This window comes from Fukomys damarensis, unplaced genomic scaffold (assembly GCF_012274545.1).
Source record: "Fukomys damarensis isolate Sample0158 unplaced genomic scaffold, DMR_v1.0_HiC HiC_scaffold_23, whole genome shotgun sequence".
Lineage (NCBI taxonomy): Eukaryota > Metazoa > Chordata > Mammalia > Rodentia > Bathyergidae > Fukomys > Fukomys damarensis.
The window spans coordinates 21,352,745-21,364,582 of NW_022900935.1; the positions used below are offsets into that span (position 1 = coordinate 21,352,745).

At 51.7% G+C, this 11,838-nt stretch overlaps 2 long non-coding RNA genes across 2 annotated transcripts in view; both read left to right on the top strand.

Moving 5' to 3' along the window:
* Window positions 1-1,632: 1,632 nt before the first annotated feature.
* LOC104868788 lies at window positions 1,633-4,147 on the top strand. The gene is made up of 3 exons (XR_782113.2): window positions 1,633-2,386; window positions 2,769-3,006; window positions 3,878-4,147. It is a non-coding gene; the product is annotated as an uncharacterized LOC104868788 (long non-coding RNA).
* Window positions 4,148-11,532: 7,385 nt separating this feature from the next.
* LOC104868781 overlaps window positions 11,533-11,838 on the top strand; it is a 4,616-nt gene continuing 4,310 nt past the window's right edge. The window contains exon 1 of the long non-coding RNA XR_004518599.1: window positions 11,533-11,585. This is a non-coding gene — a long non-coding RNA (uncharacterized LOC104868781). The remainder of the gene's footprint in view (window positions 11,586-11,838) is intronic.

Genomic DNA, 11,838 nt, shown 5'->3' on the forward strand with positions numbered 1-11,838 from the left:
CATCCGCTCGTCCTGTTGTCTTCTGCTGTTTTGCTATTCCTTCCACATGACAATCTGTCAGGTTTCAGAACACTTCTGCGCATAAAGGCTGAATTCAAACTTCTGTGGTTCTGAGTTAGGTAGCTGATCTCAGGAAGAAATCTTTTCATAAGTGGATTTCCTGTGATAGAGAATGGCTTCCCCAGGTTTCTCAACAGTATGTCTATCAACACACACAAAATGGAGTAATATTGAGTCTGTAGGGGACCTACTGTGGTTTGCTCCACACAGTGATAGTAACTGGAATTATGTTCATTTACTACACTTACATAATCAAACTTCACAAGCCATGGGATTAATTGCACTACTTTTATTGAATGCCTAAAAAGTTTTCTGAATACATTTTATAGAGGCACTATGAAATAATTTAGAGTGAAGTCTTTACTCCAGCCAGTGTATGACCTGGATGACCTTATGTCTTGAACTCAAATTGTGTTTGTATAAGAAAGAATTGTTACACTGAGCATGGTAGTATATGCCTGTAATCCTAGCACTTGAGAGGCTGAGGCAGGAGGATCTCCAAGAGTTCCAGGTCAGCTGGAGCCACATAGTGAGTTAAAGGCTAGCCTGAACGTCATGGAGAGACTGTGTCCAAAAAAAATTGTTTACTAGAAACATTTGATAACATACAAATTAGTCAATAATGTCACTGTGTAGTTTTTATATTTTTGTTACATCCCACTTTTTGTAAATATTCTCAAAAAGCTTGATAATACAATGTATTTCAGTATCCCCATAAAAAAGAAAGCCCTTGATGTACTAAGACACTGACACCGATTTCTGTCAGTCGCCTGGGGGATGGGAGACTCAGCGTGCCTCATCTCCAGACAGGAGTCTCACTATTAACTCCTAAGGCGCTACATCCCACTTTTTGTAAATATTCTCAAAAAGCTTGATAATACAATGTATTTCAGTATCCCCATAAAAAAGAAAGCCCTTGATGTACTAAGACACTGACACCGATTTCTGTCAGTCGCCTGGGGGATGGGAGACTCAGCGTGCCTCATCTCCAGACAGGAGTCTCACTATTAACTCCTAAGGCGGTCCTCTAAAACTAGGGGACCTACTGTGGTTTGCTCCACACAGTGATAGTAACTGGAATTATGTTCATTTACTATGCTTACATAATCAAACTTCACAAGCCATGGGATTAATTGCACTACTTTTATTGAATGCCTAAAAAGTTTTCTGAATACATTTTATAGAGGCACTATGAAATAATTTAGAGTGAAGTCTTTACTCCAGCCAGTGTATGACCTGGATGACCTTATGTCTTGAACTCAAATTGTGTTTGTATAAGAAAGAATTGTTACACTGAGCATGGTAGTATATGCCTGTAATCCTAGCACTTGAGAGGCTGAGGCAGGAGGATCTCCAAGAGTTCCAGGTCAGCTGGAGCCACATAGTGAGTTAAAGGCTAGCCTGAACTTCATGGAGAGACTGTGTCCAAAAAAAATTGTTTACTAGAAACATTTGATAACATACAAATTAGTCAATAATGTCACTGTGTAGTTTTTATATTTTTGTTACATCCCACTTTTTGTAAATATTCTCAAAAAGCTTGATAATACAACGTATTTCAGTATCCCCATAAAAAAGAAAGCCCTTGATGTACTAAGACACTGACACTGATTTCTGCCAGTCGCCTTGGGGATGGGAGACTCAGCGTGCCTCATCTCCAGACAGGAGTCTCACTATTAACTCCTAAGGCGGTCCTCTAAATTACTGAGATGTTTTGTCAGAAAACTGCCCATCATGTTGGCACCTTGCGATGTTCATCCGCTTGTCCTGTTGTCTTCTACTGTTTTGCTATTCCTTCCACATGACAATCTGTCAGGTTTCAGAGCACTTCTGCGCATAAAGGCTGAATTCAAACTTCTGTGGTTCTGAGTTAGGTAGCTGATCTCAGGGCAACAATGCTACCTCCCACCAGTAGGTGGCGATAGCAGTTGGTTGTAGGTTGGTAAATGAACTCTTAAGAGGAAATTTCTTCTTTGAAAACAGCAATGGTACATACTTTTGAGGATTTCTTTTCTGGGAAAAATATTCTCAGCTCCCCCAAACAATCCATAGGGTGATGGTATCATCTTGAAGCTCCTTTCCAGCCTGGCCCTGGGGCACTGGGCAGTCATTCATAGCTTAACTGAAGAGCCAGTGTGTCCCAGAGCTTATCCTTCCTTGTAAATATCGGCCCATGGGATGTTAGGAGAGAAATCAGCGTGAGCACATTCCTGGAAGGCAGTCGGGGCTGGAACAGTCCCAGGAGAATACCACACAGAGAGGTTTGATGGGCAGGAGTACACAGGGACCCGAGGAAGGCACCTCCCAACATCCTGTGGTGTACACGGTGAGTCAAGGTGCCTGAACCCGAAGTGGCCTCTTCCTGCCCTCTCTGTTCCCTCGGGGTCGCACACCACCCCTTCCTACCCCATTTGATCTGTCTGCTGATGGCTCTGTACCGCTGTGTCTCATAACTCCCAAAGTAGGCTCTGGTTATTTTGTTTGTTTGCTTGGTTGGTTGCTTTTCGTGTGTTTGTTTTTGTTGTGTTTTGAGATAGGCTCTTACTATGAACTCTTGGCAATCCTCCTGCCCCAGCCTCCTGTGTGCTGGGGTCATGGGCGTGTACCACCATGCCCCACATCCTGAGATGGGCTCCAAGTCCGGCGCAGTTCCCCTGACGTGGAGGCCAAACACAACTGCACGCCAAAGACATGGTCCTTTGGTTCAGTTTTCAGAATCCAGGAAGAAGCACATTTCTGCTTCGTTTACCCAGTTCTCCCTGCGTCCTCCCACGTCCGCTCGCGCTTCTGCCACAACTCACCGTGGGCACATTCCCACCCTGCCACCCGCTCCTCTGGCCCATGACTCTGTAATCTAGGGCTGCTCCACCCCGAGGGCGCTGAGAAAATTCCCGAGCTCAAAGAAGATGAGGAATGGAGTCGTCACTCTCTAGACCCTGTCCTCCGGTCAGTGTTCACAGGGCATCACCCTCCTCCTCCCCATGCCCACCCCAGCCCTGACCGACTCCTGTTAGAGTCCTGTGAGAGAAGCAGGGGCCCGCAGTCGGGAGCATTGCCCTGCCTTGGTACAGAACGGCTCGGCTGTCCCCTGCTTCTCTGCGCTTTGTGGCCTGCATTGCAGGGAAGGGGGACTCAAGCTTCCAACCTAAGACCTGCAGATGTGCCGAGATCTGTGTGCACTGTTAAAATTAGAAATCTCAGATGACAGTGGCCACAGGCAGACTGTGCCCTGGCTGAGATTAGTGAGTGCTGGAATGTGGCCTGGGGCGTCCATGCGCCCTTCAGCGTTTGGACCCTAACCCACCGGCCCAGCTCTCAAGAGTTCCAAGAGGCCACAGGAGCTCTTGTGTGCTTCTCCGGGTGTCCCACTGTCCTCGGGGCGGGGCTGGAAGGGGAAGGCATGGGGTTGAAGAGCTTATGCCTCTCAGTGACTGTGTCAGAGGATAACAACTCCACACTGGCATTCTAGTCAGCCAGGGAAGGGAGCTCACATTTAAGGGCCACAAAGTACCAGGCACTGTTGTTTTCATGTCCATCCGTACGGCAAGGAGGTCCTAGGACCACCATTTTGTTGACAGGAAGCAGAGGCTTCAAGAGGTTAAGTGATTTGTCCCAAATGTAGGAGCAAGTGAGAGAGGAGCCCTGGGGGACTCTGGGGGTAGCGGGCCTGCTGAGGAAGGACTCTGCTCGTTACTCTTCCTGCCTGTTGATATTCTGAGCCCAAGAGAATGGCCTCAGAGAACGGCTGGGTTTCCCAGGTAGGGCTCTGTTGACATTGGGGCCAGGTAACCCTTCAGGGCATCATTCTGTACGTTAGGGTTAGGACGTTTACCAACATCCCCTGCCACCTCGACCTACTACACCAGTGGTGACAACCAAAATGGGAAGCAACACAAGCAACACTGCCCCTGGCTGAGAACCACGGGGTAAAGCTGTGAGGCCCTGCCTCCGAGAAGGTCCAGACAAGACGGAAAAGGTCCCGGCTGGACTTGCACCTGCACAGACAAGCGATGATGCAGATGAAGAGGACGATGACCCAAACGCAATCGCTATCTTTCTTTTCGGAGGAGGGAAGCAGGTACTGGGATTGAACCCGGGGGGTGCTGAGCTACATCTACATCCCCAGCCCTGTTTTTGGTTTTTAGCTCGGGACAGGGTCTCACTAAGTCGCCCAGAACTGGCCTTGAGCTCGAGATCCTCATGCCTCATCCTCCCAGGTAGGTGGAGTTACAGGCCTACTAGGTAGCATTTAACAAGTGCTTACTACTAGCAGTTACCACGCTAGGAACTTATATAAATGTTCCCCCTATTTTACAGATGACGGAGCTGAGGCACAGACACGTCAGGCTACTTGCTCACAGCACCTGCCAGCGCACCGTGAAGTTGGACTGGACGCCTCTCCCGGCTTCTGCAAGCTGCCTGCAGCTCCTTCTTCCACCTGCAAGCTGGCTGTGCCGAACCCATCTCTCTTCCACCCTCCCACCCACCTTATAAGGACCTCTGTGATGGCTTGAATCCCGGATCACCCTCCACCTAGAGATGTGAAATGCAATCCTGCTTTGTAAACTAAGTCTCAGGCTTTAGGACTGGGACGTGGGCGTGTTTAGGAGGCCGTTACACAGCCTGTTACACAGGATTTGGATTCTTCTCTGTCTCATCCCAAGGTCCATGCTCTGCCCCCACTCCTGCCTCGTCTACATGGCCTGAGCACAGACACAACGCGGCCAGGCACCGAGGGGACACAAGTGCATCGGACGGGGGCGGTCGGCGCTAGCACTGCAGCACGAGGATCCGGAGTTCTATGGCTGCAGCAGGACAGTCCTGAGCCCGGGCCGGCTGGGCCTGGGGCGTGGGCAGGGGCTCAGGAGGCAACGGGGTGGGCAGATTCCTTCTCGGCCGAGAAAAAGCTGCTTTCATGAACTTCGCAGCGCCCCCCTCCAGCCTGACCTCCACCGCATTGGCGTTCTGCCCGGTCTTGAGGATGACAGCACCCCACCGGGCCCCTCCAGCCAGGATTCTGTCCCATCCTTGGGGACAGCTAATCCATTTTCCCAGTTCACTCATAGCCATTGTCACCTTTTCCTTTCCGAGTCTCTTCTCTGCCAAGGGTTTGGGAGGCCTCTCATCTTGTGCCTCGCTCCCTGCCCAGGTCGGATTCGCAAGGTGTCTCAGGAGCCCAGGCCACCAGGAGCGCCATCGGTCCTGTCTCCACCCGGCTGGTCAGCTGGGCCTCTGTCCCCAGACTCTGTCCAGCGACTCTCAGGCTCCGCCGTGACTCAGAAGAAATGGTGTCTCCAGGCTACTGGATACAACAAATCTCCTGCCCCGAAGGAAAACTAAACCTCAGAAGAAATGGTGTCTCCAGGCTACTGGATACAACAAATCTCCTGCCCCGAAGGAAAACTACACACAAGGGGGACAGATTCTGGTTTGCCTTGCATCGAGAGAAACTATCGAGAGGAACAACATTTGGGTCCACCTTGACCTTTAAAAAAATGCACAAAAAACTTCTGGTGAAACAAAGCAAATAGAGCGCAAGTATTTACCTCTGCCTTGTCCTGAAACACTGACTGACCCCCGTGACCTGCAAGGACAAAGGGACACCAGCGAGGGTGAGCACACTGGGGAGAGGCCACCCTGATGTGAAAGCTGGAAAAGCAGAGGGCGGTGTGGGAAAGGCTGAGGCCCAAACCCCCAGCCTGGGGAAGTCAGGAGAGCTGAGCACACAGGAAGAACCCCCCAAAACTCAGGGGTGGGTGACAACAGATGTCACCACAGTCAGTGCCACGTGCGGCTGCAAAGAGAAAAAAGAAAGTTAAGGTGCAGCTCAGCACTGTCCCTTGTCTCTCCTCTGCCCTCGCTGCCATGGGTCCTTGTTCTCCCCCGTCGGCAGAGTGACTCAGGAGGACGTGGACTGCATGACAGCTGCACGTGGCCGTTCAAATTTAAAAGAAAAGTGAGGCCAAGTGCCTCGGTTACATCAGCTACACATCAAGGGCTCTGCGTCCGTGCTGGCCAGTGGCTCCTGCGTTGCGCAGCACAGGCTTGAACAAGTCCAGCAGCACAAAAAGCGCCCCTGGATAGCTCTCACAGAACCCGACGGTCTCAAGTGTGGACAGGGATCGGCACCGCGGGGGATCTTTTAGGAACGTGAAATGCAAGGTCCCTCGGCCTGCAGGGTCAGAACCTGTCTGAGGATCCCTGGGCAGATCCCCAGGATATGCACATCTGTCTGAGAAACAAGGGCCTGGACTCAGGGTGCCCAGAGGTGCCCCGGGCTAATCTTTGGTTGGTGATAAGGCAGAGAGGAGGCCCAGACTCCACTCTGCAGGGCTCACCCAGCCCTCTTAAGCCCTGGGGCTGCCAGAGCAGCAAGAAGGCAGTGTGGGAAAAGCCGATACTTCCAACCTGCAGTCCAGATTAGGCTCTGAGAAACTGAGCGGCCAACCACAGCAGACCTACAGAGCCTAAGTGAGATGGAAAAGACCAGACTCTGCCCACACAGTCCACAGGCAGGGACTAGATGACAAGACCACCCTCACATCTGGGGCTCCGGTGAGCTCCCTCTCCCTCACGAAGGAGTGTTTAGGACCTTACTCTTTAAGAACAGATCACCAAACATCAACAGACCTTTGGAAGGTAAGAAAGCCACAAGTATGATGAGTAGACAGTGAACAAGACCAATCAACAAATGGAAGTGTTTAAAACACAGACAGTACAGAGAGCAGAAGAAAACATCTCTGTCCTTAGACAGATAAGATTTGCATCTATACAAGAACAGGCTGCTCTAAGAAAGGAATGTTCTGGGATATTTAAACTATGACAAAAGAGCCACTGGGAGGCTGAGTCAAGGGGACTGCCAGTTTGAGTCCAGCCTGAGTAATTTAGTAAGACCCTGTCTCAAAATAAAAAAATAAAAAACAACTAGGAGTGGTGCACTCCTGTAATCCCAGTACTTGGAAGGCTGAGGCAGGAGGATCTTCATGAGTTCCAGGCCAGTCTGGATACATAGTGATTTTGAGGACAGCCTGAATTACAGAATGAGACCCTGTCTCAAAAAAAAAGGGGGTGGTGGTGAAGAGGCAGCTCACTGTCAAGGCCCTGGGTTTAATTTCCAGCACAAGTAAAGGGGTAAATGATCAATAGGAGGGGTAGAATGTTGAGAAAAGTGGAACAAAAAAAGATAAAAAGAGAGAAAGTAGTGAAAATGGATTATTCCCAGAGGTTCAACCTCCTAGTAGTAAAAATCCAGAAATATTTATTTTTTTATTTTTCTCTTTGTTTTTGGTCCTGGGGATTGAACTGGGGCCCTTGTGCTTGCGAGGCAGGTGGCAGAACCACTGAGCCAATCCCCAGCCCCCAGAAAGAATTTTTTAAAAAAAGATCAGCCCTCAGATGAAACCAGAATGGCACTGGTTTTGACAGCAGCAGCATTAGAAGCTCTGAGACCACGCTGCAAGATTCTGGAAATGGTTCTGCCCAGCCTGGCAGGGCACCAGCAGCCACATTACACAGTGAGTGTGAGGGTAGAGGCCGACACCCTCAGACACTCAGGCTTTGGAACAGCGCCCTTGGGCTGGGGATGTTGCTCAGTGGTTCCGCAGCCTGCCTCGCAAGCACAAGGTCCCAGAGTTTGATCCCCAGTACCAAAAACAGAAAGGAAAAGAAAAAAGAAAAAGAAAGAAACAACACGCCCTCAGGAACAGCGGGGGTGGGGGACCGGTCAGAGTGAGGGAGGGCAGGGGACCCAGGGGTTCCAACAGGGAGAAGCAGGGCCAGGGTGTGTGCGTGTGCGTGTGCGTGTGCGTGTGTGTGTGTGTGTACCCAGGGAGGCACATGGGGGGCAACCAGTCTGACAGAGGGGCTGAGGGGGAAGCAAGGGATTCTGCAGCCGCAAAACAAGACGAAACCCGTAACTTTCTGATGTTTGTCCGGGCTGACTGTGGCTCTCCTCTTCTGTCAGAGAGCAGGGGATACTTAGGACAGAAAACTGAGCCCTTCCACAAGGGAACAAACATTCCGTGGTAACCCAGTCTGAAAAGGACAGAGTCTACTGCCTTCTCCTTTACCAACGGGGAAACTGAGGCTCCCGGGAACACACAGAGAGAAGAGGTTCTTGCTGGAGAGCTCCTGATTCCTCCAGAGCAAGATCAGCAGCAACCACAGCCAGAACCCAGCCAGCCCTAAGGGAAGCACCGCAGGGAGGTGTGCAGGAGCCCAGACCGGCCTGTGCCTTCCCAGGCCCCTGCTGCTCTCTCTGTACTAGGTCTCTGGCTTACTCCTATTTATTACCAATTAAAAGAAGAATGAGTAGCTGAGTTCTGTACACCATGAACAAAGAAAATGAAAACTTTTGGGGGGAAAAACTAGAGGAGAGAGGGCAGGAAACAATGCAAAGCCAGAGGAGTGCCTGCAATGGCCTCAGACCAGTGCCCCTGGGCTGTCCCCTATCTGTTTCATTTAGTTAAGAATCAAAGCCAAGCTGGTAGTGGGGATTCATGCTTGTAATCCTAGTACTCAGTAGGCTGAGGCAGGAGGACTTCCGTGAGTTTGAGGCTAGCAAGGGCTACATAGTGAGTTCAAGGCCAGCCCAAACCACATAGCAAGACACTGTCTCAAAACAACAACAATCAATCAAGGCTATTGCTTTCTTAGAAACTCCATAAATCTGAGTTTATCCCTAATATTCCTTTATATGGTCTGGCTTTTGATTCCGTTTTTTTCCCCTCCAGTACTGGGAATCAAACTTAGGACCTCTCGCTTGCCAGGTGGCACAGCACCACTGAGCTAAATTTTCCGCCCCTGTCTTTTGATTCTCTGGGTTCACATCCTGCCTTTTCCAGGGGCTTGGCTCACTTCAAATTACTAAATTGCCTTGGTTGGCTTGAACTTGCAATGCTCCTGCCTCAGCCTTCTAGCGTGCTGGGATCTCTAGTATTCTGTAATCTTTTTATTTTTCTTTTTTTTGATACTGGGGATCGAACTTGGGACCCTGAGCTTGTGAGGCAGGCAGCGGCATTGCTCTGTAATCTTAACATGCGGCATTCTTTCTCGGACCCTATTGCCCTGGTCTATGGACCTGATGGTGTTACCTACTAGCAGGGCTGCATTAGGGTCCTGATGCGGGGGCTAAGAATCCCGGCTGCAGGTAAGGAGTCCCAGGCTCAGGTCTGTCCCTGTCTATGACTGCGTGACTGCCGCTAAGTCACTTGTTCTGCCTGGACTTCATTTTGCCTGACAAAACAGATGGCCGGGGGGCCGGGGATTTAGCTCAGAGGTACTGCGCCTGCCTTGCAAGCACAAGGTCCTGAGTTCGATTCCCAGTACCTGCCCCCCCAAGAAAAACAAACAACTATCTGCTTCCAAAGCAGATGGCTGGGACCCAGTGACCTCCCTCTCGGGCTCTCCCGCCCGTGCCTCTGAGCCTCCTGTGCAGCTCGGCACATGGCCCTGCCCATCGCACCCCCCGTCCCACAGGGCTCCCTCCTTCCTTTCCTGCCCAAGCCCAGCTGCCCAGGCCGTTCAGGCACTGCGGTGAGAGCTGGCCGGTGGCCAGTCACAACAGTGCCTGGGACACAAAGGGGCGTTTGTTGGGGGACTCACGCTTCATACAGACCTGTGCTCTCTCCCCTGGCACAGCGCCACCCCTGGCTTGGGCTGAGGCAGGACGTGGACACTGCATAGACCTGGGCATCCTGGGGGCTGGGAGTCTGGGCAGAGAAGGAAGTAGGAGCCCTTTGGGGAGTGGGCCACGGGGAGGGGAGAGGCCAAGGGGATACAGGGAAGGTCGGATAGGGAAAGAGCAGGTCAGGGGCTGGTTCCCACCCTTCTCCCTGATTAGCCAAGGGACTTGGGCAGCTACTTCTGTCCCCTCTCCAAGCTCAGCTTCCTCAGCTCTGAAATGGCATGGTTGTCTTGTCCTTATGCTATGAGGACTCCATCCAAGAAAATGATGTCTTTGTAAAGGCCCAGGATGGTGTGGTAAGATAGAAAGAGTCTGGGCTCCAGGGACTCCCCAGCCCTGCCCCAGGGCCTTTGCACGTCCCAGGACATCATTCTTTCCTCCCCTACTGATGTTGCTGATGCTTTAACCCAGTGTCAGGCCAGTCCCCATGCTGTGCCCTCTCATAGTGCTGCATTCCTCTCTCACCAGTGCTTACAGCCAGCATCTTTTTTCACCTCTTAATCCCTGGTGCCTTGCATGCTTCTGGCACACTGCAGGTGTGAAGACACAGTTGTTCAATGAAACAAATAAATGCACTGCTGAGAAGACGAGTGGAGGGTGTTCAGTAGTCGCTGGCTGACCTGTGTCCACTGCCCCCCATGCGGTCGCCACCGTGGCGAAGGTGTGACACTGCGAGACGGCTGAGAGCCACGGAGCTTGGAGAGAGGTCCCGAGAGGGGTAGCGCTTGAGTGGCATCGTGTGACACCGTGTGCTCAGCTGCATGGTGAGAATCCCAGCGACATCGTCATAGCCCGTATTTGCTCAGTCCTAGCCCCCTGCTGAGAACTATAGCTGAGCCGGTCCTCACCCGGGGTCACGTTACCATCTAAGTGTCCAGGTGAGGCCCGGGAAGGTGGAGTCTCTGGGCCGAAGTTCCAAGTGGGGGCAGAACGTGAACCCAGGGAGTCTGACATACACAGGCAACGAGAGTAAGAGCATTTAATGGGCGCTGGCTGTCTGTGTGCCGAGAGCCTCTCTACCGACCCCGACGGGTTTCTTGTTCGGACGCCCATCTACATTGGTTTAAGTCATTTCGTCCTGTAAGAATCGCCCATAAGTTTTCCTCACAGGTGAGCAAACAGGTTCAGAGAGGTCAGATAACTCGCTAGTGGGTGTTGGGGTGAAAGTGACAGGAGTAGGCAGAACTTGGATGGAATGTTCTGGCGTTCAGATCCTCCTGCCTCGGCCTCCCAAGTACCGGTGATTACGTGTGTGCCACTGCGCCTGGCCAGGGTTCACGCTTTCCACCTCTCCCCTTCACTGCTCCGCTCAGTGGGTGAGCAGCGGATTTTTTACTGGGATTATGTAAGGCAGAGAAAGGAAGAGCTACAGTCTAGAGTGAGCCTGGGACAAGAGCGTGGAAACATCAGGCAGAGAAGTTTGGGATCTGGTGAGAGGATGGGGTCGTGAGGGACCCAGCACGGCCAGGAACAGCACCCAGGGAAGGCCAGAGTGAAGAGGAGATGCGCCGGAAACTCTAAGCCTCCGCAGGGAGAAGCGAACATGCTCTGCTCCCTCAAGAATCCCCGATCTGCAGATTCACAGTGAGGTGTCTGAAAACCAAGCGTCAGGGCCAGAGTGGCCTGGCTGTGCTGGGCGGCCTTTGGAAAGTCACTTAACCCCTCTGTGCTTCCATTCTTTTTCTGCGAAATGGAGGTAAGAATAGGCCTCCTTCGTGTGATTACGGTTGAAGGCCCTGGTGGTGTTGGGCACACAGCACCTTTCAACATATTTCGCTTCCCTCCCCGCCAAACGCCCAGCTGCACCAGAATCAAGACTGAAGTCAGCAACGGTGCTGAGGTGAGGAGGAGGAAGACAGGGAAACGTCAAGCTGTCCGGTTTCGAAATATGTCTAAGATGAAAGTTTTTTGTTTTTTCCTTTTCCTTCTGCTGTGTGGACGCAGGGTTATGTAAGTGGACTTCTCAGCATGGTCCCCCTGGGGGGCCTCCAGGAGGCAGGCTGGCAGTGACATAAACAAATATTTCTGTGCTCTCTGCCCAGGGGCTCGGGTCCTGAGCAAACACAGGGCCTGAGAGGGAGGTAGGGGAGAGG